Genomic DNA, 24,471 nt, shown 5'->3' on the forward strand with positions numbered 1-24,471 from the left:
TAGGTTTAAAGAATAACAATAGATTTAAAAAAAAATTAAAAAAATAATTTCAGGTCCATTGCTGGGAAACTGCTCTCATTTACTACAGTCTCCATATGCACGTTTAAACTTTAGTTAACATCTATCTGAAGAAGGGAATTTTCCCGAAATATCGTACGACACAACTCTGACTTGGGCTAGAGGTAGGGTTAAGAGTGTGTGTGTGTGTGTGTTTTTAGAAGGCTTGTCATTCAGGATTAGTAGTATGGTCAGGAGAAGACATTTTTAGTCATTGGATTGCCACTTGAACCTAGGGTTAGTGGTATCTTAAGTAATACGAATTTTATAAACTTTTTGGCATAAAAAATATCAAAGGATTTGGAAGGTTAAAGAGGTAGTCAACCACCTCAGCAGAAATAACCTTAGTGACATGCAATATGATTTCCGTTCTGCTAGATCCACAGCAGATGTGCTAACGATTATATCTCATAGGATTAGTGAATCTTCCTTTCTAGGGAAATTATTCTTGACATATCAAAGGCCTTTGATAAAGTATGGTATAAGGGCCTACTTAACAAGATTTCCAGCTACGGTATAACTGGAAATGTTTTCTCAATTATTAAATCATTTCTCTTTGATAGGCTCATAAGAGTTGTGGTTGATGGGCAGAAATCAAAAGCCCACAGTATTAATGCTGGAGTCCCCCAGGGGTCCATCCTGGGTCCAACTCTCTTCCTGATCTACATCAATGATCTCCCAAAACACATACTTTAATCATTCGTTGACATCTATGCTGATGACACGACCATCTATGACAACACATCAAAGGCCGTAAATGATAAAGTTCTCTCTGATTCTCTCTCCTGATCTTGAATGCATGGTACAATGGGGGAAGAGCTTGCTGGTTACTTTTAATGCATCTAAAACCAAGCTCCTGTCTTTACATCATCAACACTCTTATCCCCATCTGGCATCAATTGAAATGGATGGCTCTCGTCTTGGGGAGGCTCCATGTTTTGACAAGCTTTTGGGATTGACCTTTACTCCTGATCTGAAATGGAACACATACATCAAGTATGTTGCCAAGGTCACTGGAAAAATGGTAGGAACCTTCTTCTGCTCCAGTAGATATCTCACTGCTGATGCAATTCTCTATCTATATAAAAGCCAAGTACACCCAAGAATGGAATATTGTTACCACATCTGAGCAGGAGCTGCTAAAACCAACCTATCCTGCCTTGACAGAGTACAAAATGGGCTTTATAGCTTAGTGGGGGATGCCCTTTTCTCTTCCCTGCAATCTCTCTCCTACAGAGACGTTGCGAGCATGTCTTTGTTTTATCGTTATTTCGATGGCAAGTGCTCGTCTGAGCTCCAATTTCTGAACCCCCCCCCCCGCCAATCTTTCATGAAAAACACCTGTCTAGCTGAAACCATTGTCAGTAATTTTCCCCACTTTTTATCTGTGCCTAAATCAAAACGTAGATTCCATGAACAAAGTTTCTTAGAACTGCATGGCTGTGGAATTCTCTTCTGTTTGCCTGTTTTCCACCTGACTACAACTTGGATGTCTTCAAGTCCAACATAAACAAATTCCTGATAAGACACTTTATCAAATCTCCATTACTAACGTTTACTGTGATATTGTCCCATTGATTACTGTACACGCAATAACTCTTATCCCCGAGTGACCTCCGCGCCTTGATAAGTGGTGACTACCATGTAAAAAAAAAAAAAAAAAAAAAAAAAAAAAAAATGGCTTGGAAATAGTAGCATATGCTATGTTAGTTTATATATATATATATATATATATATATATATATATATATATATATATATATGCTGATTCCCTCATTCTAAATTATTTTTTTGTTGTAGAATTTTATATATTTTTAGATTGCCATCTAATAATTTTTGACAAGTAAAGTTTGAAAAAAAGAGTATTTGAACTAATTAAAAATTCCTACAACAAATAGATAAAACAACAAAATTATGGTTTTAATGAATAAAATGGTAAATGGATTGATTACTTTTCAGTTTAAGTACAAAATATATTCTTTTTAAAAATGTTCAGTACTTTTCATGTTGAATGATTCTTTTGACCTGGGGGGGAGTAATGATTCATTATTTTGTGCCCCCCACCAGGATTTAGAACTTCATCTCTCCTAATTGTTTCCCAAATTTCATGATAAAATTTCTGGTAGAGGAGTAGTAACAAATTTTTAAAAAGCACCTCTCTGCCACTTCTTTCTCAGTTCTTCACAAGTTGTGAAAACGGTCTGTTTTGTTTAACTTTTTTTATTAAAACTCTTTAAATATATCGTATTAGCTGGCTGCCCTGGTGTTGCCCGGTCATGAAATACACATAAATATAATATTTTAATTTATGCAGATTTCGTATTTGAGTTAATTTTCTATCTATTATTATATATGTACCCAAAATCTAGTAGTGATTTTTAAAAGTAGTAAAAAAAAAAAAAAAAAAAAAATGAATTTGAATCAAAACCAAAAGATTAATCTTAGTTGTTAGTTTGAGTTATTGTCAGATGAATAAAAGAGTTAAAATGAATAGATATTCGAAAACGAGACTACATCAAATTGAGATCACTTTTTATTCTTGTCCACAGTTGGCAGATTGACCTTTAAAGCCGAATTTGGCCCTTTTTGAAGCAGTTTGGCCTTCAAAAACAGTATTTGACCTTTTTCAAGGCATAAGATACAAACTAAGGAGCAAGGAGAATATTATATACATTGATCCATGTCAAAGTATATTTTGAAACAAAATGGTGATATTTTGAAGACGTAAAAGTGCATTATTTTTAAAAGATAAATATTTTAGTAGAACCCGTTGAATTCCCAAACGTTTTTATGATCAGTAAGTATTACTACTAATAATCAGATACAGAGCTGGTTGTACTAAATTTAATTTCATTAAATTTATTGGCACAAAAAATTTTGAACTATCATCTCAATTTTAATTTTCAATCTATATGCTAATAAGCAAAATTCATAATTACCCATATCTATTTGGTAACAAAATTTCTTTTGAGATAAACCATTTATTGAAAATCTATAGGTTAAGGAAAAATAATTTAATAATTATCTGTACTCCTTTTGTCAAACAATAAATTGTTCTAATTATACAAGATTAATCTCAGAATTGAGATCATAAATAATCTCACCCGCTATTTAATTGGCTGAAAAATGCGAAGCTCGCTTATTTGTTTATAAACAGGCGGTTTGAGCACTATGAAAGTGGTGGACGGATGTTTATGTAAAATAGACATTCGGCGAGGTTATTTGCGGGCATCGCTGCTGTGGTAGAACTGTCGACTGTCAACATGATGGTTTTAAGTTCAATCATTGGCTTGGGAGAGGTGCTAGTCTAGCGGCACTGATGAGTTGTTATACAATGAAACAGGACTGTATGTCGATGACTACAAATATATATATATATATATATATATATATATATAAAGCAAAGTGCAACAAGCCATGTAAAGTTGAATAAATTTTGATACTGTGAAAATTTCTTTTCGCATCAGGCCTATCCAGTTCAGAACTTGCTTCATCCAATTGTGGTCTATTCTGATTAATGCCATATTTTCTGATGGATTGTTGACTTGAGTTTTCTGATGAAGTTGAAGATCTCTTTCAAGAATTTTATCATTGAAAGCTGAAAAATTAGTACTTTGACCAAATTGTAAAGCTTGCAGGTCATTGGTAAAACTGTTACAGAAACGATATGATTTTTATTCTGAACTAGTAGATCTATCGTGCGATGCCCAGAACAAAAGTTTAACCTATTTTATTAAAACGTTTTTCTCTCCACCAACTCTTTCTTTCTCCTCACTCCAGACCACTCCTCTCTAGTTGGACGTACCAGCACACTCGGACAACACTATTTTATATTATACATTTCTCAAGTAATGAGTTTCGCACTTTCTTTCTAAAGTAGTACATCAGTAACACTTAAAAATCGACCCACAATGAAACATGGCCCAGTTAACCCTTGGAGATCTAATAAATATTTTCTAAATTTTAGATATTATTCATTCGTAGCAACACTGATCGAGAAAATATACCAACTTTATGGGGATTTGTTTTCTTGTTTTTGACTTTTAGTTAGACATACAAACACACCGGCACACAGACAACTGTCTTTTCTATAATAGAAGACATTTTATTTATTTTTCAAATAAATTCATGTATAATAAATCAATAGCCACAAATTTTCCTCTGCATGAAACCAGAAACTGTCTTCTCGCTGTTTCTGAGTGCTAAAAAACTGGTTTTGGCTTTATCAGTTTATGGAGAAGTTATTTTTAACAAACATTGCAAAGTTAAGAAAAAAAAAAGAAAAAAAAAAAAGAAAAAAAAAAGGCCTTGCTCAAATGACATGTTCAATATTATCCATCTTCAAATAACTAGAATTTAAAAGAAAATTTGCCTTGTATATGTATGGCGTGTGTTTCATTCCCATAGGCAATCATCATGCTAAATGAATTAAACCTGGAAACCTTGCTTGTCATAGGTATATTCGCATCCTATTACTGCTCTACTCGTGTATTGAGCACTATTGAAGTAAATACCAAAAATACATGCACAATATATGATATTACCTATTATATTTGTTTGTCCGTTGTATTTTTTCTTTGAAACTATTAGGCCAATCTGGTTGAAATTTTGTATGGATCTTTGTAATGATAAGGTGGAGCAGCAAACTAAGTATTATTGGGTCTGTTTGATGCACAGCATTTTAAATGGAATTAATACAAAAATGAGCACGAATTTCAGCCATATTTAACCACTAGCGGAGGTACCTGGCATTGCCCAATGCCCAGGTGTTTGGAGGTGTGTATGTAGGAGAGGGTGACCCTGTTTTAATATTATAAAAAAAAAAACACAATGTTAAAAAAAAATGGAAAAACTAAAACAAAGCAAAACAGCGAACAAACGTTTAAAAAAAAAAAAAAAAAGGAGAAAAAAAGGTGTAAAACAGGAAGAAAAGTTTAGGTAGGAAGATAGGTTCGAACCCGAAGCATCGAGGCTAAGGCAGAAAAAAAAAAGCCTGACACGTTACCCCTACGCCAAGGAGATATACAATTGAGAACAGATAAAATTAAACCTTTAAAAACACTTGCAGGTGGTTTAAACTAACGTCAATGTTTTCTAGGTCAAACATGACGTCATTGTGGTAGTAGCAGGAGAGAAAATGAAGGCACGATTTTTTTCGGCACCCGTCCTTGTAGAAAAGGGTCCAGTTTAGGGTGAAGGAATTAATGTTTTTGGCCAATTTTTCGATATTTGTCAGGCGAAGGTTCGAGCTTGAAAATTGATACCTAGTTGGCGAAAATCTGTGTCGAAAGTTTTTGCAAGACATACAAACACACATACATACATACATACATACATACATACACACATTTTCACTTTTATATATATATATATATATATATGTATAGATTAATTTGGCATAAAGCACTTATTCTAAGTCAACAAGCTATAACTTTTTGCCAGTTTTTAACTGGCTAAAGTGTCTAGTAATATTTATATTTATTTATATAGATAGTTTCTTGTTCCTTAATTTTTGTGCTTATGATTAAACCTTTTATACGGGAGGAGGCGGTCTGAATTAAGTATAGTTCGATTTGGTCTTTGGCCATCCTCCTAGATATTCTCCTCTTTTGAGAGTGGGGTTTAGTTAAATTCGGGTTTCCTGAGGTCGCTCTACTTGGGAATATTGACTAGTTTTGTATTTTTATAGAGTGCCCCACACCTTTTCAAGGGTTATGAAACATTAAACCGATTTCATGCTTAACCTTATTGCAAGCGGGGAAACGAAGTAAAAACCTCAGCTCTACTTCTGACCGGTTTTGGGTGTAGCTTGTTGAATAACCCCATTTCTTTGACAATTTGGACATAAAGAAAAGGTTTTTTAAGAGATTCTTGATTGAAAAGTTTATACATTTCTCCCCCCCCCCTCCCTGAGGAATATCATAAGACTAAGTGTTCCATATGGAATACAAGATTTCCATCAAGCCTATAATAACAACATAAACAAAGCACTATTTGCATCAGCAGGAGCAAAGACACCCAAACATCAGGAGCAGCCATTAATACCAATAATGATGACACATAAGTGAAAATGGCACCAAACTGTGTTACTTTGATATTCAGTTGACTGCTAACGATGCATTAAATTGTCAGAAACTATGCTTTTTTTTTGTATCCACCCTTCCAATACGATATGCAGTTCATTATAGCAAAATACAACTGATCAGATACGGAAATATGTGATGAAATATCTACAAAAGGTCTATAGGTGATAAACTAAACTCCATTTATAGTCAAACCAAGTTAAATGGAAACAAAATGCGGACTTCAGGGAGTGAGCATCCCCTAATAACAAAAGATAATCAAGACCATAAAACGCAATGGCAAACAAAATGTCTGCTCCAATCACAGCGCAGACCTCAGCTCTGAACTACGTCTGTGCACACGATATATAAAGGTTTGCATCATTGGCTGTCACAAACAGTTGGTGGAGATCGTCCAAACGTCTCGCGTGGATTTTTCTCTTTTTCCTAACAACAGCAGCAGCTAACATGAACATCTTCACCCTTTCCTTCTCTGACAGCAGCTGCAAACAACTAACACAAAAGTCTTTTCCCTTTCTTTCTCATAGCAGTAGAAGCCGTTTGCTCGGTGTTGGCAACAAACGTCCCAATGGCAAAACTCTGCTATTTCTCTTCTCAAAACCTTCTTATCAACAAGAGATAATTCTAATTAATTTCAATCTAACTAACCTTGATGCTCCTGGACTTTGCTAATTTTCTTCTCAGAAATTTCTTATCAACAAGAGTATTTTCCATTTCATTACATTTCTTCAATAAATATTGAATTTGATATTCTGTCTTTCTTGCTACCATACACTATTTTTGTTATTGTGAGGGTCATTATTGGGTATTGAGATACATAACTATAACAATTAGTGTCATCCGTGTTCACAACACTTAGTATCAAAAGTGACAATTATAACATAAGGCATTCCCATCCTATCCACTCGAATTGCTATGATGCTAGCATGTCACTTATACCAATTCAAGAGTTAACATTAACTTAAAGGAAAAACTATCACTCTGCACTATTCAAAGCATATTCTTGTATGAAACCATTGCATTCAAGGTTTTTGTTGAGGAAGAAAAACTAAGTTAAATCGTACATATGAAATATAAAAAAAAAAAAACTGGTAATGTTTTTTTAACTTGTTTGATGTAAACAGGGTGCTAAGAGAGTTAACACTATTCGTATTATGCTACAGGGAGATAACTCTGTAGATAATAAAAACGTTTATGTATTTTTTTCTTTTTCCATTTTCTGAGTTCTCTCCTGTGGCATATAATGAACAAATTAATTTCTCTTTGCACCCAACAAGATTAAATATATTATATATAAAGTATATATGTATAGTATGCTATATATATTATACAATGTTAATATGCAAAAGAATGTAGAATGATACAGAAATTGGGCGCGAAAATCCTTAGTGATTCTGTGCTTCTACACCAGGGGTCACCAAACTTTTTTCACAGTGGGCCGGATAACTGAAAGAATGGCGAGTGCGGGCCGCATAATCATTCTGTTCAATACTTGCAAGCCAGAACGAAAGCTCTGGGAAAAAAGACGAAAAACTAAGTTTAGCATTCCATCTTAATCAAAAAACAAAGACAACCAACATTTTATTTACTAAAAAGTTTTCAAAGAAGGCGACGTAAGCAAAAAGATAGTTACATCAAACCTAGTGTGCACATATCCGAATCTCACAACCCAAACAGCAAAAAAGTTTAGTGAGATTTGTGAAACTGACGTTTGGCTTTCAAGATATCATCAATGTTTGGTTTGGAATTGCTGCATCCAATTAGGAGAATTGCTTTCAAATGATCATCAGTCAATCTCGTTCAATGTGTTGACTTCACATACTTCATTTTTGAAAATGTTTGCTCACAGACATAAATTGTTCCAAACACTGATGCCATACCAGCGGCAAATTTCTTCAATTCCGGAAACTCAGGATCAGGTAAGCAGCGGTAAAATTCAACAAGTTTTCCTTCTCTGTGCTTCTCTTTCAACAAGTCATTTGCTTGCAAATCAATGAGCTCCAACTGTAGTTCAACTGGCACATCATCAAGGTTACAATCAAACGGATTCTGGAACAGAAGAATGTCACTCTCAGTTCTGTCGAGATCTGAAAATCTCTCCAAAAAATGCTTCTTCAAGTCACGAATAATCTTTTTTGGAAAATCGAAGTTTCAATCTTCAGCGATTGAAGCGCAAAACTCTCTGAAACAGTGAAAATGAGAGAAGTTTTCTCCTTCCAGTTGTGCTTCAAACAATGACAGCTTTCTCCGAAATCCTTTGATGATTCTGTAGAGATCACAGACGAGGTTATCCTTTCCCTGAAGTTTCAAGTTCAGTTCATTCATGTGGGATGTGATGTCGACCAAAAAAGATAACTTTGACAGCCAGATAGGATCTGACAGCTGTGGATCGGCTCTATCTTTTTTAGTGAGAAAAACATCTATTTCGTTTCGGAGCTTATAAAAACGAAACAGGACTTTACCACAGCTGAGCCATCTCACTGCTGTGTAATAAGGCAAGTCACAGAAATCAGAATCAATTTCTTCAAGAAAAGCCTGGAACTGACGGTGATTGAGTGCATTTCCCCGAATGAAGTTCACAGCAGAAACGACTGGTTTCAGTACACAAGAAATATCGAAGTCTTTCCCACAGAGTGCTTGCTGATGTATGATGCAGTGTATGAACAGAGCGCCTGGAATTTGAAGATCTTCCAACTGAGTCCTGATCTGCCTCACCAGACCCAGCCATGTTTTTACCTCCATCAACTGTAACACCTCGAAGCTGATTCCACTGAAGGTTATAGTCTTGCAAAGTTTTCTGCACTTCCATGAAAATGTCTTTTCCAGTTGTTGTTCCATGTATGCTGCAAACGGATGCCAACTCTTCTGTTATCTGAAAGTCCGAATTGACACCACGAATGAACACGAGAAGTTGTGATGTACTCGAGAGATCAGTGGACTCATCCAGCGCCAGAGAATACCACAAGAAGTTCCTAGCTTTCTCACGTATCTGTAGCTCTATGTTCTCTCCAAGTTCTTCTGTTCTCCACACAACTGAACTTGTCGAAAGGCTGATACTTCCAAACAAATCGGCTTTCTCAGGACACAAGTCATTTGCTGCTTCCATCATACACGCTTTGATGAAGTTGCCATCAGTAAACGGTTTTCCTCGGTCTGCCATCTTATGCACTATTTTGTAACTTGTACGAGTGACAGATTCATTTTCAGCAAACTTTCTCGTGAAGAGGTTTCTTTGAGTTTCTAAACCACGTTTCATGGACTCATATTTCTCAGAGCGTAACTTTCCAGAAAACTTTGAATATGTTGATAGATGTTTTGTTTCATAGTGACGCCGAATATTGTACTCTTTCAAAATGGCAACACTTTCGCTACATATCACGCAACTAGCTTTCTGGTCCTTTGTTTCAACAAAGAAGTACTTTATTCCCCATTCTTCATTGAAAACGCGACACTCGGCGTCCACTTTTCTTTTCTTAGAAACCATAATGAAGGGTGAAGAAAACAGGATCTGAAAAAGAAATTGAATTAATTTTGGTGCTTGAGTAATTTGGCTCTTTGTCTACTAAGTGTCAGAGCACAGAGCGATCAAACACAGTACAAGGCCTGCCGACCAGTTTTGCACCCCTTACGGCAGGGGGGTAAGGACTTTAAAAATGAGTCAATTTTGACTGCTTTTATATTGTTTTCAAACAAGTTGAAACATCTTAATTTTGTATAAATATAGACATATAGGTGAAAGTAATCCAATAAATCACCAAATGACAGTCAAATTATCAATTCAATCCCTCATTTTTTTTTTTAAAATTGAATATAATTATTATGAATATAATTTTTTGATCCTTAAAAGGACTTTTGAATAACAGTAAATAGATAAAAATTAAGTAATTCTAATAAATTAAAACAAATCTTTGCCAGGGTTGATAAAAAATTTTAATATGCTGAAAACAAAATCAGAGTCAGGAGCAAAACGTTTCCCTTTTCAAAAATTTTCTGAACTTATATAATCACATTAAAATTTGCTAATTGATTAAAAGAAATATTAATATATCTGCCAAAAATAATTGAATACCAGTCCCATGGAATAGAATGCAGAACATGACATATTGAAATTGACCTGTGCACCTTGAAGAGATCTATAACAAGATTATTTTATCTGAAAAATCAGAATTTATTTTTTAAGCATCTTATCAATGAAATTAATAAATAATCATGCCTGAACATTTTTTTTAAATTAAAAAAATATGGGGAAATAATAATTTTTACTGTGATCATTAAATTTTAAAACTTCAAGAAAATTTTTGTATTATCTTAGATTCAAAAAAGGATGCACAATCATAATATAGTCTATTTTGCTTTAGTCGATTTTCAGTAACAGAGAAGGTACAAAATTTACTTTAAGTAAATTTATATTTTGTGTCTTTAATAAACATTTATCAAAAATATGCTTAAAAAAAAACACCATTAAATTCCTTAATATTAATAGCTCCAAATAAATTATTTATAAGTTTTGGCGAAAAGTACCCTAACCATAAATTTTTTGAGACAACGAAAAACAGCTATATAGAATTAATTAACTCAATTACAGTCCGACAAAGATTTAATTTTTATTTTATTAGAATTACAATTAGCGATGACGCAAGATCCTTTCGTTAGGCGAGACCCAACAGAAAAACTCTGAGCGAGAATTAAAAAAAATATAAGTATAAGATATTTGTACTATTATTAATTCTATAATATTATATCTATTTATCCAAAAAATTTTAATTTGATTATCATTTGGTGATTTACTGGGTTATTTTCACCTAGAAACTTTAATCATACAAAATTAAGATGCTTCACCTTGTTTGAAGACAATATAAAAACAGTCAAAATTGACTCATTTTTAAAATCCTTACCTCCCTGCCGTGAGGGGGGTAAAACTGGTCGGCAGGCCTTGTACTGTGTTTGATCGCTCTGTACTCTGACACTTAGTAGACAAAGAGCCAAAACTACTCAAGCGAGAAAATTAATATCAATCGTTTTACATTTACCATTCCGAGATGGTAGTGGTTCAGTGGAAAAAGGTCGAAAGTTGTTGTGAATAGTATTTCTAAATTTTTTCCACTTAGTTCTTTCATAAGTAAAATAAAAAGTTTTTCAGTTTGATGTTGGCATGTCTTTTCTAATAAATTTAGTTAAGAATGATATTTCTATTTTTAAAAAAATTTTCAAATATCCTATTTTTTTATTGAACTTTGCACACCTTTGAGATAAATGAAGAAGTCGATGAAAAATTGCAAGAATCTTTTTTTTTAAACATCATTGGCAAATCTATTTTTTTAAGATAAACAACGTTCTCAAAAAGGTCTTAAAGCGATGGAAACCATGGTGATGTCAGAGCGTAGGCAGAGCTACCACGAGCCGAGGAAGCGACGTCAGTTCAACGTAGACGGGCCTGAACTGACGTCGCGGGTCGTAGTTTGGTGACCCCTGTTCTACACCAAAGAATAAATTTCTTTGATGGCAATAAAAAAACAAAAGAAAAAAAGTATATGAGCATTTCTCTATACATACTTCAAACAAAATGGCTCAAACTGGGAATAGATCATCCTACTAGGGTTTTATCTAATTGCATGTCTATCTACCTTTTATTACAGTAAATGGGGTGTGAAAAGATTATGCTTTAGATTTCACAAGCCTAAAAAATGGCTTCCAATGTTCTGACCTCTTCGCTAGGAGGAAGGTGCATGTTTGAGGGGGGAGGGTATTAATTCAGTAAATTTGAGAATAAGAAGCACCCCACTCCTCTGCTACATACAAGAGAATGTGTGCTTGCTTGATAACCAACAGGACACAAATTAAATTTTTTTTTTTTTTTTTTTTTTTTAATTTTGGTTTAATTTTGACTCTTTACATAGTCATAAATCAATCTTTGTGGTCTTTGAAAATTTGTGCACATTTTTGATGTGTAAATTTCCAGCATTAATTTTCTTTTACTATGGCAAATATGCCAAGAATTTTTTTTTATAGTTCTGTCAATATCTTGTTCTTTGTTTGAATAAAACAGGATTATTCTTTCATGCTATCACATATATATATATATATATATATATATATATTTATACTAGCAGACTGCCCAGCATTGCCTGGTCATAAAATATGCACATTATATTTTAATTCATGCAGATTTCTTATTATAGATCCAATTCTGTAATGATTGTTATCCAATATATAGCAATGATTTCAGAAGTTATTAAAAAAAAAAATGTCTTGGGTACCATCTGTAGAATTAATACCAAAATGTTTAGCACTCCAGCCTTAGTTGTTATTTATCTTTCCAGTGTCGTTACCATCTGAGCTATCAATTGAACCGCAAGGACCCGTGGCGCAGTGGTTAGAGTACTGGGAAAAATCAATTGTAAAAATAACTTTCAATCCTCAGTGTGGGCGACCGAAAAATACATTTGTGAATTACTTAGGACCTCTATCCAGTCATGGCTGACAAAATAAGAGCATGCTACCCCCGTGAAGTAAATAAAGGGTTCCGCTCAAAATTCCGTCCAAATTCCCGAGTTCGACAAGATACACCTGAAGAAATTTAGAGGTTATATCGACCAAAACGTTGTGAAAATCATACTTAAGATGAGAACAGTTGTCCGATGAATAATACAAATAACCAATCCTCAAAAATTCAGAAACGGCATTTCAACTTTTTAGACCAAATATTCAGAGGAGTTTGGTAGACTTTTTGCACACCGACAAGGTCACTTTTATACAGATGTGTGTGTGTGTGTATATATATATATAAATATTTTTGTGTGCTAGAACGTTTTCATCTTAAATTCTACACAATTATGCATGAGCTGAATTCAACGTAATAGTGAAATGAAACCAATCATTTAATAATAAACCATAAAAACTGAATAAGCAATTAATGCTTGTTTTTTAAATGAATATGCAAATTAGTAAACTTTCATGAAATTATTCACATATCCATGACTGAGTATATTAAGTTTGCTTTAATAATTTTTAAATAGAAAAAGTAGGCTTCTAATATCAATGTCAGACCGAGAATAAAAGCTTAACTTTATAGGCATCATAGCAGATGTATCTTGTGTTGCCTAGTATTAAGCATAACGCTTAATTCCTTTTTTTAAAAAAAAAAAAAAAAAAAAAAAAAAGACCTGTGCATGCGAGTATTATGTTTTTTCTAAACAGTTCGCTTCTTCTAAGTATAAAAAATTTTTTTTACTCTAGCTGAGATCAAAACCGAAACCCTAAAGACAGCGAGTCATGCATGATAACCTTTAGGCCAGCTTGCTATGATCTTCAAAGTGTTTTCAAACCTACTTATACTTAACATAAGGAATCTGTCATGTGAACAATTCAAGCATACTCAGTCGTGAAACAGCTGAAAACAGATAAAAATCTGACTCTCAAGTACCAATTTTTCAATTTTGACCCTTTAGCAGCTATGAAAACCGATTAGTTTCCACGTGTCTGAATACCCTATATACCAAATTTCAAGTCTGTAGATCAAAAATTTGTTGAGCATATAGGTTGAGAGTTGTCTTCGCACACACATTCTCACTTCTATAGACGTATATAGATTAGTTATGAGCATACAATCATGAATACACATATAATAGATTCAAAGCTTCAGCCTCTGTCCCATCGACGAAACGTTGCATCCCTCTGCCTGTTCTACAAGTATTTTAATGGTGAATGCTCTGACGAACTACAGACACTTGTACCCTCACGACGTAGACACCCTCGACAAACCCGACAGGCAGCTAAATCCCACCCCCACACAGTAGAGATCCCTAGATGTAAAAGATCTTTCTACTCCAGTAGTTTCTTCCCCAGAACCGCTAGACTCTGGAATTCCATTCCAGGTCCCTGCTTCCCTAACTGTACTGACATGCAGAAGTTCAAGTGTAACGTGAACCGACATCTTGCTGCCAAAATCCCAACATAGTGCCCCAGTAATTGTTTCCCCTGATAGTAGCCCCCTACACCAAAGTGGCAATGTGCCTTGTTTGGGGTGAAAATGTAATAAAAAAAAAAAAGATTATCAAGTAAGATTAAGCCTCATCTTTGCTCATAAAAACAAATTTGCATACATGATTCTTCTAATCACTTGCATTATATTGACTAGTTGTACCTACCTAGCGTTGCCCAGGAGCCATTTTTAACCAATTAATTTTTTTTTAAATTTTGAAAGTTTCCTTGATTATAAGATCATTAAATCAATTGAACTATATTCTTATAAAACTATAACTAATTTTATTATGGCAATGCTTTAATCTCTGTAAAACTATTCCAAAACGGAGGGAAAAAATGATGCATGAGGATTTGTTAGAAGTTTAAGTCGGTTGAAATGATTTTTCTATTCAGCAGTTTAAATGCTCTAAATTCATTCAAATTTCAAAGGATCACTGAGTAATTTCCTTTTTTTTTTCTTTAAATTTTGATGTATTTTTTAAAACTATTAAGAATAAAATATTCGACATTTTTACAAAAATAAACAAAACAAAAAAAAAAAACGGAATACATTCTGGTAGATTTAATTCCGTTAGTAAAGATCAAAAAAATATTTGTAGTTCATTAAATATATTAGCTTTTGCATTAAAAAAAAAAAAAAAATATTTCAATAAATTATTGGTTGATAGCAAGTAAATGTTAAAGTTAATTCCATGTGTAATTAATAATTATCCAAATTATGTTGATAGGAGACATATATAGACGCCCCCAAACCTTCACTCACCATCATTCACTCAATCAGGCATTATTTATTTATAATATATAAAAATTTATAAGTTATGACATCACTATTGTATTTTGACTGTGAGAAATGTGTGTATACAACTTTGGTTTATAGAGTCAGCATGACCGCGGACTGTATAACATGATAGGTGGGTGTTATATGAATCCAACACCGGTGGCTTTGTTGGCATTTCATTTTCAATAAAAGAATTTATTTTAATGCTTTCCTTCGCATTAAGTAGTTAAACTGGTGTCTTTAATTCTTATTCTAAGAGCGTTTAGACTTATGTAACTGAAGGTTTTCTTTAGGCTTGTCATAACTTCATAAGCTTCTGGAAATTTTGACTTGCACCCACGGTCTTGCTTTGGAATAATCTTTTTAATCTACATATAGTTGTATTCTTTTTTTTTTTTTCTATTTTTTTTTTTTATTCTGATGAATAAGGCTAGGACAACAGCATATTCTTTCCATTGCTTTGACTCTCGAATGTGTATCTGTTAATCTTATATGCTTTTATATATAGTGATGTTGTTCTCGGTTGATTAATTGCATCTGTGTCGGATATATATACTCGAAAGTCAAAACAATGAAAAGAATATGCTGTTATGAATCATCACTTATAACGGCGAAAAGCCCCTCGAGGATAGGGGTTTGAGATTTTCAGTTAGATGATAGAAAAATATTATGAAACAATTGTGAATTCACAGGTTGACTCTACAAATATTATTGATGCTGGACTTGAAAACAACCATGTTGTAGTCTGTAAGGAATCGTTCTCTCAGTAATGTGTGGAACAGGTAGGGAGTTTTTAGAAAGAAACTCTGTTCATGGAAGTTCCATCAGATTTTAGGTGTGTAGCGGGAAAAAGGAATGTTCTTTGCAGTGTTGTAATTTGTATCTTTTGTTTGCTTATAATCTCCTAGGGTTTTAAAAATACCCATCACCCCACACCTTCTCCTCCATTCTGAAATTTGATTGCTTGGGTAAGGATATTTCATTCTGATCAGACAATATAGCAGGAGTTTGTGTTCACACTGAACGTCCATATAAAAGAAATAGCTTTTACTTTGATTTGGAAAATTAGTATACAGGAATCCTCATCGATTCCCAGGATGTCTCAAAGGAGTTAAAAACTAGATTTATTTAAAAACTAGCAGACTGCCCAACATGACCTGGCCATAAAATACACATAAATATCATTTCAATTTATGCAGAAACTGAGACATGTGCATGCAAGTATTGTTTTTACTAAACGCTTCAATTCTTGTAAGAAATACTTGAGCTGAGATCGAAACCAAAACCTAAAATCATCAGGTCAGCTGGACACAATCTTTAAAAAGTGTTTTCATACCTACTTATTCTTAACATAAATAATCTGTCATATGAGCGATTCACGCATGCGCATTCGTGAAACAGTTGACAGATAAAAATCTGATGCCCTACCTCTACCAGTTTTTCAAGTTTGATCCCTTTACCATTTTTTCTGGCTGAAAACCGATTCCACATGTCTGAATACCCTATATTAGTGTTGTACCGATTAATCGGAATTGGGAATCGGAAAAATCGGTAGTTTTGGGGAAATTGGTATCGAATCAGAAAAATTTGTGCCTAATTTCCGATCCAAAACCGATTCTTTTAATATTTTATGTTAATTTTTCATTGCTGATACCGTTGATAAATATTTATTCCTTTTAAACTATTAGTAAAACTAACCTCTATAGATCATGATAACATTAAAAGAATATCTAAATTTATTTTATCTGCGTAAAATAAACAAAATAAAACTTGAAACTTTGCGAAAATTCCGGTAGATAACCTTTAGAAGAATGCAGTTTATTTGCAAGGTATTGAAAAAACTGTTTAAATTTAAAGAAATATTTTGTCAAGAAAAATAATATCAAACATTATTGCTAATTAAATCAAAAGTAGAATATAAGTGTTGGATTTTATTGGCAAATATGACAAGGAATGGTGAAAGGTGTGAAAAAGATTGGCCTTGAATTGAATTTTAAATGAACTCGTGAAATGTCATGCTTCCGTGTGATTTTCTTTGATTCTGCCGGTATCATTTATGTTTATACTTAGGGATTCCTACGGCGGCCGGCGGAGCTAATGCCAATGCCGTCTAGAGCCCACCAATCTCACTCCCCTATATAAGACAATAAAAACCTAGACCACTAACTGAAAGTATTTGGGGGTAATTAACATTACCGTTTGGCTTCGACAATTTGGCAACATAAAATGTAAGTGTATTTTTAAATAACTATTTTAAAGATATTCAAAATGTGTTTCCTGATTTGAAAATTAATTACCAGCATATTTTTACTTTATTTTTGTTTAATATTTATTTTAATGTGATGCAAAAGTTCGAATTTTTTTTTTTTTTTTTTTTTTTTTTTTTTGTAAAAGTCAAATATATTCTTTTGTTAGGTAGAAGTGTAACTTATCTTGCCTTTGGTAACATTTATTGGGTGGGTTTCTACTAGTATATTTTTTAATTTTTGAGTCATTATCAAGAGTTAAAAGTTATATGTCGGCCATTTCTTGTTCTCACATAACATCGGGTGAACATAGTGACATTTCTTGGGTGCGTTTCTATCAGTACTTTGATTTCTGATTTCTTAGCTATTATCGAGGCTCGAATATGGCTTAAATAATATCACCATTTTTATTTTGTTTTAACTCAATAGTAAACAGTACTACCACTATTTTAAGTTAAAAAACACTTTAAAATAAGTTTAAGTGCAAAAAAAGAAAAAATTATCCAGGTAGTTGAAAATGTATCTTCGCTTGTTTTTCGTAACATTTATTCATTGTGTACTCATTTATTTCGCCCCCTTTTCTTTCTTTCTTATTCTGAAAAATCATCCACCAGACGAGAAGCAAAGAAAATAATAAATTTAAGAGTTTATAGTGTATGTGTTACAGGTAAATTTAACAGAAAATGAGTCTCCCTATCCAAGTAATTCTAACGTCTAAGGACAGTTAACAAAAGATTGCTTTGATATGTAAGTTCTGTGCGTTTGTGTATGTGGGAGGTTACTTTTTAAGTGATAATTTGCGGGTTTTATGAACTTACCAGTCTAACTTAGGGTAAGTTGTAAAAGAATTAATGAACAATCATAATAATTTATAATGGCCTGAAAATGAAGCCGATTTTACTTTAAATATATATACTAAACTGATCCCACTCTCTAAATTTTAAATTAGTTTTTTTTTTTTTTAATGTTCACATAATCGCATAAAAATGTAGAATCTCATTTTGTCTGGGGTGTGTGAGTTAGTTTACATGTGATTTTATGTACTTGTCGTCCCCTACCCGAAGGTAGTGTTAGACACAAGGTCGTTTTTAATATAGGGAATCCAACTCTTTATTTTTTGTATTATCACGGACTTAGGGTTAGTAGTAGGAAAGGGCCGTGCCGTTTATAAAATGGAGAATCGAACTTTTCTTTTCGCAACAAAAAGTTATGATTGCGGTGGGCGAAAAATGAAAACGGAATAAAAAACACCGATAATTTCACAAGAATACATTTACATCTTCGTACCGTTTTACACGTAACTATTTAAAAATGAAACATAAACATTGCCTATAAATACTCATGATTATGAAAAAATAAATAAATATAAAACGATTAGGAATTTAAAATAGAGGGTCAATTTCACAAATAAATTTAACGTAAAATGAGCTGCTTTTCCAAAACATTGTAGTGTTACCAATTTTAAATTATGTGCGCTTATTGGAGGAGGGGGGGTCTACTTTTTAAGCGATTACACATGATTTTACAACGTCGCAAATCGAACTTAATTTAGTGGGAAACAATTTAGTTAACATCCATAAAGAATTAGGGTGGCCAGAAACTATGATCATTTTACGTTACATTTATATTTGAAACTGGTCTCACACTCTAAATTCTAAAATGATCGCGGTACTTGTGCAATTTACATCCCCCATTAAAAAAAAAAAAAAAAAAAACAATTATATTCTACGTACCCGTTATGGAATGAAGTTCTCATAAAAAAATTTCACTTAATTTCATCAAGTAGGTTTGTTTTTATTGCTAAAAGCATTCATTCGAGGCATTCAAAACAGTCAATCTAAAGTACGCCATTAGCATTGATTTTGGTCGAAATATAATGGATTACTTCCCTTTGATATCAATTAAGCGATTTATTAGAGAAATTTCATGTTTCTGAGATTGAAAACAAGCTGTAAAAACAAAACTATTTGATGAAATTAAGTGAGATTTTTTAGAACTTCATTCCATAATGTGTACGTAGAATATAATTGTTTTTTTTTAATTTTTGTTTTTTAATGAGGGACGTAAACTGCACAAGTACAATGATCGCTTTTCTTCCCGTCAATTTAAAAAAAATGTTCTAACACGTAATCTATAAAAGTAATGTTTCATTTTGGAATAGGGATTTAGCTGCGTGTTAATCTACAAAGTCGTCGTTGTTGTTGCTGTCGTCGTCATCATCATCACCATTTGGACTTCGTTTTGTTTTTGTTTTGTTTTTTTATAGCAAAGTAAATCAATAACCTACCAAATTTTTATAATTAAAATAAAATTTTAGTTGATTCATAGAGAGAAGACACAGAAAGCTCACGCAATCTCACGTTAAAAATGTTTTTCTAAATAGTAACATTATTATTTAGAAATCCGTTCGTAACAATGAGAAGTGGCGTTGTTAAATATGTTGTCTTACATCGTTTTCTTATTTTGCCTACCAATCTTCGAATATTTTCAACTATTTAACTATTTATGTAAGTAGCATGGTATACAATAAATACGAACTGATACAATATAGCTTTATTTTAAAATCAAAATAAATGTTTTGTTGTCTTATAATTTTTAATCAATTACAGAGCAAACATTTGAGAAAAAATATACGCGGACATTACCCAGGGTTTTATGTAATAATTTGAAAATTTACGAAAGAAACAAAACCAAAACAAAATAAATCTCTAATTAAATATGTATAAATTTTAAAAGAATCGGATCGGAATAGGAAATTTTGAAAGGAATCTGTAATTGTATCGGAATCGGGAAGAATTTTGGAATCGTCCCATCACTACTATATACCAAATTTTGATGTTTGTTGGTCCAAAATTTGTTGGATATATAGGTTGAGAAGTGTCCTCACACACACAGATTCTCACTTTTATGGATATGTTAGATGTACCTGGTGTTGCCCAGTATTAATGTAACGTTAAATTCCTTTACAAAAATGAAATTAAAAAAACGGAAAGAAACTGAGACAGGGTTTTTTTTTTTGTTTTTTTTTTCTAAACAATTCACTTCTTGTTTCTACTGTGCATTAAATGTAATCTTTTGAGAATAGATTCTATCTCTTAAAGGATTGCTATTTATACTTTGCTGCAGCTTAGTTTTCCATAGATTGTCTAAGTAATTTTTTTAGATTTTTTTTTTTTTTTTTTTTTTTTTTCTCACTAGACCAGTTTCCCCCTCCTACCACAATCGGTATTTCTTTTAGAGACCATGTCATTCTTTAGGCACTGATATTTCGTTATTTTTTTTCATTTGGTTCTATTTACGCTATAGTCGTTTGGGACAGTTACATCGAGGACGGCAGTCCTTTCAATCTCTGTAACTCTGGGTATGATCTCTTAAAATGCATCCAGTAGTGAGGCCCCAATTTGGGAGCTTTAGGGTGTGTGGTGTTGCTCTTTAGTTACCCTTTATTTTCAGGCCCATTGTGTCTCCGGAGTGATGACACCTGTCAGGATAACCATCTATTGGTTAAATAGAAATTATTGTGTATAGACTTATTTACAAAATATACTCCACAATCTACAAACTAATCACATACAAAACATGTTTGGTTTGGCGGTAAAATAACCTAACAGTGATTGACATGCCATAGACTCCAACCAACCAATTGATCCCTGTACAAGATAATACAATACTGAATAACTAGTGGGACCTGTGAAAATTCCACAGGGGACTCATTCATATGTAATAATTGATGTTAGCATTCTGTAGATATTCAGTGTAAATGGAGACACTTTGATATTATTGTAGCTCTTTTGTTAAAACTGCAAAAGTATTTATCTAAGCTAGCAGGAACGCCCGGCGTAGTCAGGTCATAAAATATGCTTAAATATATTTTAATTTTTGCAGATTTTGTATATATTATAATGTCCTATCGATTTTTATATATTATAAAGTTGTAATTTCAAAAATAAAAAATATATCTATATGGTTTGGGTTCATCAGCTTGAATCGAAACTGAATCCCAAACTTATATATAATTTTAGTTCCTTCAGATATAATCGAAACAAAAACCTATGAAGAATTCTTGATAAAATATATATATATATAGATTACTAAGGTGCCATCAGCTAAAACCGAAACAAAGACTCATGAAGAATTCTTGAGAAAATTATTTTTGAAAAATAGATTGGAGTGTCATTAGCTATAACCGAAACCAACACTTATGAGGAATTCTTGGTAAAATTATTTATATAAAAAAATAGATGACTTAAGTGCCATTAGCTATAACCAAAATTATAAAGAATTCTTAGTAAAATTATTTATAAAAAAAAAAAGTGCCATTAGCTATAATAGAAACCGAAACTAAAACTTATGAAGAATTCTTGGTAAAATTATTTTTATGGCAATAAACGAAAGTACATAGCAACAATTAAACGACCCGGATGTAAGCGTGACACAGAAAATGACTCGCACGCTATTGTATTAATATATATATATGTGTCTTGTATGTCTGGTGAGATTTGTTTTATTTCCTATGTCCTGAATGGCTGTGAATTTGTATCTATATCATTATAAAACTCTGTGGACCGTCCGTCCTTGCTTGAACCAGTCTTCCATCTTTTTAAAAACGGGATTGTGTGTGTGTGTGTGTGTGTGTGTGTGTGTGTGTGTGTGTGTGTGTGTGTGTGTGTGTGTGTAAAAGTGTGTGTGTCTACATTTCCCTACGCAATAACTCTCAATTTTAAGTCTACAGACTCGAAATTTGATATACAGGGTACTGAGATTTGGGAAAATCTTTGTGATCGGTTTTCGGCCAGAAATTTAGCTGTTAAGGGGTCAAAGTTCAACGATTAAACCTTTGAAAACTCTACCAAACTCCTCCGCCAATTTTGGGTCTAAACACTTGAAATTTTAGATATAGGTTCCTTGGACATGGATCTAACTTAATAACTTGATTTGAGCCCCAAACAATAAATGTTAAGGGGTCATAATAGGGGTCAAATTTTAAAAATTTACCGCTTTTCTTTTTTTTTTTCCCCCTCAACATACACCTCTAAACACCCGGGCAACGCTGGGCGTAAATGCTAGTGTATGTATGGAGATATATATATATATAATGTGTGTGTGGGAGTGGCTCAGAGGTTAAGGATGGAGAGTTGTATGCTTTGGTTTCGATTCTAGCAAGTCATACTTTTTGAGTTTTGGTCTCACTACTATATATTAGGTTCAATATAATAATCTATAGAGAATTGTCTCTATAATAATAAATACGTCGCCTGCATGAATTAAAATATAAGCATATCTTATGACTGAGCAACGCCAGGCGGCCTGCTAGTATCTTATAAAAATGACTTTATATGAGGAACGATCTCTACCAAATTACTGTTAATATTTGGTCTATACAGACTTGAAACTTAATATATAGGAGATTCGGACCTATGGATCATTTTTTTTCTTTAATAGATATTTTAAGACCTAATAAGACTTACTATAAAGTATTGCACTTTTGCATGTCTTCCGGTGTCAAAATCCTGAAATTTAAACGTAATATCGAGATAAGAAAAGTGGGGGGGGGGGGGGAAAGTAAATGACTAGAGAGATTTGAAAAATAAGGATTAACTGCTTTACTACGAAATTTCTACAGCTACATACCTAGAAAATGGGGCTATTAAGCCTGATATAGTGACATGGGGGAAGAGGGACAAAGTGGCACGCTTAGTTGAAATAAACATCCCTAATGATGCTGACCTTAATAGAGCTGAGAGGGAGAAAATAACAGAATCCCAAGATACAACATGAAAAAAAACTGGAATCTTAAGATATCCATCATACCAGTCATTATAGGAGCAACCGGGCTAATGAAAAAAAAAAAATTCAAAACTAGTCTGGCGAATATACCCGGTGAACCAAGTGCAAGAGAAATACAAACAATTATACTTAAAGAGACGGTTAGAATCTTAAAAAGATCTTGTGGAGTAACTAAACTAATGGAAGAATGTTTGGCATCCGGTAGAATGCCCCATCCCTAGCAAAAACAAAGTAATGAGAAGATTAAAACAAACAAAAGAAAGAATAGAATTTGATTTAATTGGAACTTAATAGCGTTTCTCACGATGATAGACATTTATATATTGCGACTTTATCTAAAATGTTGTGAAGGAGATTTTAAAACAAATTGATTTTTTGCTCATTGGAATAAGTTTTTAGAATAAGTTGCCAGATCAAATTAAAGGCAGGAATAATGTAGACAAATTTCAAGATAAAAGTAAATTAATTTAGAAATAATGATTAAAAAAAAAATAACAAGGGAATCAAGAGGACACTTTTGGAAACTATTCAGTGAAATATTTAACATAAGTTGATCTGTATATTTATATTGCAGGTCAGTTTTGAAGTCAATTTCTAAAAGCCACCCAACACGTCTGCATGTATTATTTTGGACTGTTCGGACTATTGTTTTCATTTTTGGTGTCCTCATAGTTTCGGCCGATGTAACCTCCAATCTTTTTTTTTTTTTTTTCTTTTAGGTGTATCTTAACAATAGATCTTATCGATGAATGGTGAAAATAATTAATTTTTTTTTTATAACGAAATCTCTAGTAACTAGAATTTAAAATGTATGATGTGATCATGGAAATAAAACTGTAGTTTCCGTTTTCTTGTTAACTAGCCTGGGTGCCTGGCGTTGCCCGGGTGTTTGGAGGTGTGTGTTGAGCAAAGAAAAAAAAAGTGGTAGTAGGCAGGCAGGCAGGCTCGAACCCATACCGCGAAGGTGGAAAAGAATGTGAAAAAAAACAAAAAAACGTGACTTGTTTGCTGTTGCGTCCATCGCCAAACCGGCAGTGACGTAGGTTTAAATTAAGGCTAGACAATCGAAAAAAGGGAATGACTTTCGAAAATATCGGCAAAAAAGCGACCCCTCACTGTAGAAAAGTGCCCAGTTAAGGGTGAAAGAATTAATGTTTTTGGCCAATTTTTCGATATTTGTCATCCGAAGGGTCAAGCTTCAAAACGACATCGATCTCGTGAAAATTCGTCGCCTCTGTCGGAAGTTTTAGTCAGACATGCAAAAATACATAAATACATACATTTAAACAGACAGATGAGATTTACATAATAGATGTCAGTCCATACCGATTTGATGTTTCTTATCTTGGGTGTTATTTTCGCACAACAATCTTATGTACTTGATTGTCATGTCGAAAATAGCAAGATATCCCAAAATTTCAAATTCGAGTAGAACTGCTATTGTGTTTTTAGTAAAATAGTCTATAGCTACAAATGAACAAGTAATCTAAAATATGTGTTCCGAGTTATGGCCCCTGCGTGTAGACTTTTACTGTTT

The 24,471-nt window shown here is 33.1% G+C and overlaps 1 protein-coding gene across 1 annotated transcript in view; it reads left to right on the plus strand.

The window, feature by feature from the left end:
• The window catches only part of LOC145292959 (myotrophin-like), a 93,583-nt gene that overhangs the window by 34,145 nt on the left and 34,967 nt on the right, over positions 1 to 24,471 (plus strand). The window lies entirely within an intron of this gene.

The sequence above is a fragment of the Euprymna scolopes genome, chromosome 14 (assembly GCF_053919585.1).
Source record: "Euprymna scolopes isolate OS-2025 chromosome 14, ASM5391958v1, whole genome shotgun sequence".
Classification (NCBI taxonomy): Eukaryota; Metazoa; Mollusca; class Cephalopoda; order Sepiida; family Sepiolidae; genus Euprymna; species Euprymna scolopes.